The following is a 5000-nucleotide window of genomic DNA, read 5'->3' as shown; positions in this document are numbered from 1 at the left end:
ATTTTCCTACCATTAAAAATCGAGGAAATCGGAAAAAATAGGAACCGGCTCGGAATGACCCCAAATTCAGTGGGCAGCCTCATAAAAATATGGCTGATTTTACTGGATTGATTTCATGTGGAAAGCACGACGTTTTGTTGTAGGAATGCGGGAACCCCGGCGGCTCGCCTGCCGCGGCCAGCGACGTCGGGCTGGCCCCTGCAGCGCCTAGCCTCTCCCACGCGGGGGGCAGGCCAGAGCGCGGGGGGCCAGGGCCCGAAGGCAGCCCCCCCGCGGGCGAGAGAGCAAGCCAGCAGGGGCTGTCGCCTGCCGCGGCCAGCGACGTCGGGCTGGCCCCTGCAGCGCCTAGCCTCTCCCACGCGGGGGGCAGGCCAGAACGCGGGGGGCCAGGGCCCGAAGGCAGCCCCCCCGCGGGCGAGAGAGCAAGCCAGCAGGGGCTGTCGCCTGCCGCGGCCAGCGACGTCGGGCTGGCCCCTGCCGCGGCCAGCGATGTCGGGCTGTCGCCTGCCGCGGCCAGCGACGTCGGGCTGGCCCCTGCAGCGCCTAGCCTCTCCCACGCAGGGGGCAGGCCAGAACGCGGGGGGCCAGGGCCCGAAGGCAGCCCCCCCGCGGGCGAGAGAGCAAGCCAGCAGGGGCTGTCCGCGCGTCGCGCAGCGCGGCATGGCTGCGGGGGCCGCGCGCGCGCGCCCAAGGGCCCCCAAGGGCCCCAGGCCCTCAGGCCCCAGCGCCCCAGCGCCCAGCGCGGGCGGGCGCGCGCGCGCGTGTGGTCTTTGAGGGGCGCCGGCCTGGTGGCTCCCTAAAGAGCAATAAGTGTCATTGCAGCTCTGGCAGGGGGAGACACTACTAGGTCCCAGCTGTCACCCCCCCTCTAAAAAATTCATTTCTTGGTATTTTGAGCTGAAATTTTGCACAGAGGTTGGCAAAAATCCAATCCACCTTCATTAATTTTCCCAGAATTTTTCGAGGTCGGGAAGTATTTGTTTTAATTTTCCTACCATTAGAAATCGAGTAAATCCGCAAAACTAGGAACCGGCCCGGAATGACCCCAAATTCAGTGGGCAGCCTCATAAAAATATGGCTGATTTTACTGGATTGGTTTCATGTGGAAAGCACGACGTTTTCTTGTAGGAATGCGGGAACCCCGGCAGCTCGCCTGCCGCGGCCAGCGACGTCGGGGACGCTGGCCTGCGCTGTCGAGCCCGCGAGGGCTGTCTCCGCGGCAGGCCCCCCCTGAACGGGGCACGACAGGCCACCGCGCTGGCTCGTCCAGCGTCGACAGTCCCTCGTCCAGGTTTCAGATCGCGCCAAGTCGAACCCATGACCTGCTCAAGCCATCGTGCGCTGCCGAATTCGCATCTGCGTGTAGGCTGCCATTCCACGCGGCAGCCCCTGTTTTCGTCAGCGTGCCCCCCTGACGAATTTTCCTGCCTGGCCCAGTCCAGCGTCCAGCCCCTGTTCGTCGAAAAATCTGCGCTGCCGATTTTCCACGCGGCAGCCCCTCTTTTCGTCAGCGTGCCCCCCTGACGAATTTTCCTGCCTGGCCCGGCCAGTCCAGCCCCTGTTCGTCGAAAAATCTGCGCTGCCGATTTTCCACGCGGCAGCCCCTCTTTTCGTCAGCGTGCCCCCCTGACGAATTTTCCTGCCTGGCCCGGCCGGTCCAGCATCCAGCCCCTGTTCGTCGAAAAATCTGCGCTGCCGATTTTCCACGCGGCAGCCCCTGTTTTCCTCAGCGTGCCCCCCTGACGAATGTTCGTCGAAAAATCTGCGCTGCCGATTTTCCACGCGGCAGCCCCTCTTTTCGTCAGCGTGCCCCCCTGACGAATGTTCGTCGAAAAATCTGCGCTGCCGATTTTCCACGCGGCAGCCCCTCTTTTCGTCAGCGTGCCCCCTGACGAATTTTCCTGCCTGGCCCAGTCCAGCGTCCAGCCCCTGTTCGTCGAAAAATCTGCGCTGCCGATTTTCCACGCGGCAGCCCCTCTTTTCGTCAGCGTGCCCCCCTGACGAATTTTCCTGCCTGGCCCGGCCGGTCCAGCCCCTGTTCGTCGAAAAATCTGCGCTGCCGATTTTCCACTCCGCAGCCCCTGTTTTCGTCAGCGTGCCCCCCTGACGAATTTTCCTGCCTGGCCCGGCCAGTCCAGCGCCCAGCCCCTGTTCGTCGAAAAATCTGCGCTGCCGATTTTCCCCGACGAACCTGCAGCTGCACAAATCCGCGCTGCCACTGCCCCATTGTCTGGACCAACAGTCTTTTCCATCAAGCCCTGGACTATAAATCGTCCAGACTCATCGCCAGCACCCGCTGCCGATTCTGCCGACTTTGCCGATTTCGTCGGCGCTGCCGATTCCAACACTGCCCGCCGTGCCTGAACCAGCGCTGTTTCGTCAGCGTGTCCCCTTGACGAATTTCCCTGCCTGGCCTGGACAGTCCATCTTCCAGCCCATGTTCATCGAAAAATCTGCGCTGCCGATTTCCCCGACGAACCTGCAGCTGCACAAATCTGTGCTGCCGATTTCCCCCCCTGTCGGCATGGCTGCCGCTGCCCCGATGTCCAGACCAACAGTCTTTTTTGTCGACTTTGCCGATTTTGTCCGCGCTGCCGATTCCAACACTACCCCCTGCATCCAAACCAGCATTGTTTCGTCAGCTCTTCCCCTGACGATTTTAGCCCTGTAACAAACAGTAGGCCTCCAATCCCGCCAACGGGAGCCAAGTTGATAGGGAAGAGAATTGAATGACGCGCCTGGTCCTCGCACCCCGCCACCCGAGGGGCCTTTTTCCCGGCAGCCTCTGAAAAACTCTAGCTTTCACGGTCCTCGCCGCCCCTCACCACCATGGCAGGCCTCTAATCCCACCCATCAGCAGTTGTAGCCGATAGGGCAGTGATTTGAATGACGCGTCGCGGGCCTCCGGGTCATCTCACCCGGCCATTAATTGGAGCGTTTTTGGCTGGCCGAGGATGGGGGGATGGATCTCTTCTTCCGAAAAAGCAAACAGTACATCGGGAGTTATGTTGACGGGGCATGGAATTGAATGACCCGTCGCGGGCCGCCGGGTCATCTCACCCGGCCATCCCGGGGAGCGTTTTTCCCGGCAGCATCGGGGAAACTCTTGCTTTCACTGCCCGCTGCCCAAGTCCCCACTCGAATCGGCCCCCCGCGCCAACAAGCCAACGCTGCCGAATCGGCAGACACTGCTGCCGAATCTGCCGACACTGCCCCGCGGGCTGCCACTGCCCCAGTGTCTAAACCAGCGGTCTTTCTCATCGAGCCTTGGACTATCCAGTCCGTCCTGACTCATCGCCAGCACCTGCTGCCGATTCTGCCGACTTTGCCGATTTTCTCGGCGCTGCCGATTCCAACACTGCGCCCACCGTGTCTGAACCAGCGCTGTTTCGTCAGCGTGTCCCCTCGACGAATTTTCCTGCCTGGCCTGGACAGTCCACCGTCCAGCCCGTGTTCGTCGAAAAATCTGCGCTGCCGATTCTGCCGACTTTGCCGATTTCGTCGGCGCTGCCGATTCCAACACTGCCCGCCGTGCCTGAACCAGCGCTGTTTCGTCAGCGTGTCCCCTCGACAAATTTTCCTGCCTGGCCTGGACAGTCCATCGCCCAGCCCATGTTCGTCGCAAAATCTGCGCTGCCGATTTTCCCCGACGAACCTGCAGCCGCACAAATCTGCGCTGCCGAATCTGCCGACACTGTCCCGCGGGCTGCCACTGCCCCAGTGTCTAAACCAGCAGTCTTTCTCGTCGAGCCTTGGACTATCCAGCCCGTCCAGACCCATCGCCAGCACCCGCTGCCGATTCTGCCGACTTTGCCGATTTCGTCGGCGCTGCCGATTCCACCACTGCCCGCCGTGCCTGAACCAGCGCTGTTTCGTCAGCGTGTCCCCTCGATGAATTTTCCTGCATGGCCCGGCCAGTCCAGCGTCCAGCCCATGTTCGTCGAAAAATCTGCGCTGCCGATTCTGCCGACTTTGCCGATTTCGTCGGCGCTGCCGATTCCAACACTGCCCGCCGTGCCTGAACCAGCGCTGTTTCGTCAGCGTGTCCCCTCGACAAATTTTCCTGCCTGGCCTGGACAGTCCACCGTCCAGCCCGTGTTCGTCGAAAAATCTGCGCTGCCGATTCTGCCGACTTTGCCGATTTCGTCGGCGCTGCCGATTCCAACACTGCCCGCCGTGCCTGAACCAGCGCTGTTTCGTCAGCGTGTCCCCTCGACAAATTTTCCACGCACGAAGGCCGGAACAGTCCATCGCCCAGCCCATGTTCGTCGCAAAATCTGCGCTGCCGATTTTCCCCGACGAACCTGCAGCCGCACAAATCTGCGCTGCCGAATCTGCCGACACTGTCCCGCGGGCTGCCACTGCCCCAGTGTCTAAACCAGCAGTCTTTCTCGTCGAGCCTTGGACTATCCAGCCCGTCCAGACCCATCGCCAGCACCCGCTGCCGATTCTGCCGACTTTGCCGATTTCGTCGGCGCTGCCGATTCCACCACTGCCCGCCGTGCCTGAACCAGCGCTGTTTCGTCAGCGTGTCCCCTCGATGAATTTTCCTGCATGGCCCGGCCAGTCCAGCGTCCAGCCCATGTTCGTCGAAAAATCTGCGCTGCCGATTCTGCCGACTTTGCCGATTTCGTCGGCGCTGCCGATTCCAACACTGCCCGCCGTGCCTGAACCAGCGCTGTTTCGTCAGCGTGTCCCCTCGACAAATTTTCCTGCCTGGCCTGGACAGTCCATCGTCCAGCCCATGCTCGTCGAAAAATCTGCGCTGCCGATTTTCCCCGACGAACCTGCAGCCGCACAAATCTGCGCTGCCGAATCTGCCAACACTGTCCCGCGGGCTGCCACTGCCCCAGTGTCTCAACCTGCGGTCTTTCTCGTCGAGCCTTGGACTATCCAGCCCGTCCAGACCCATCGCCAGCACCCGCTGCCAATTCTGCCGACTTTGCCGGTTTCATCGGCGCTGCCGATTCCAACACTGCGCCCACCGTGTCTAAACCAGC

This window comes from Populus nigra, chromosome 2 (assembly GCF_951802175.1).
Source record: "Populus nigra chromosome 2, ddPopNigr1.1, whole genome shotgun sequence".
Lineage (NCBI taxonomy): Eukaryota > Viridiplantae > Streptophyta > Magnoliopsida > Malpighiales > Salicaceae > Populus > Populus nigra.
This window is presented reverse-complemented; position numbering follows the sequence as displayed.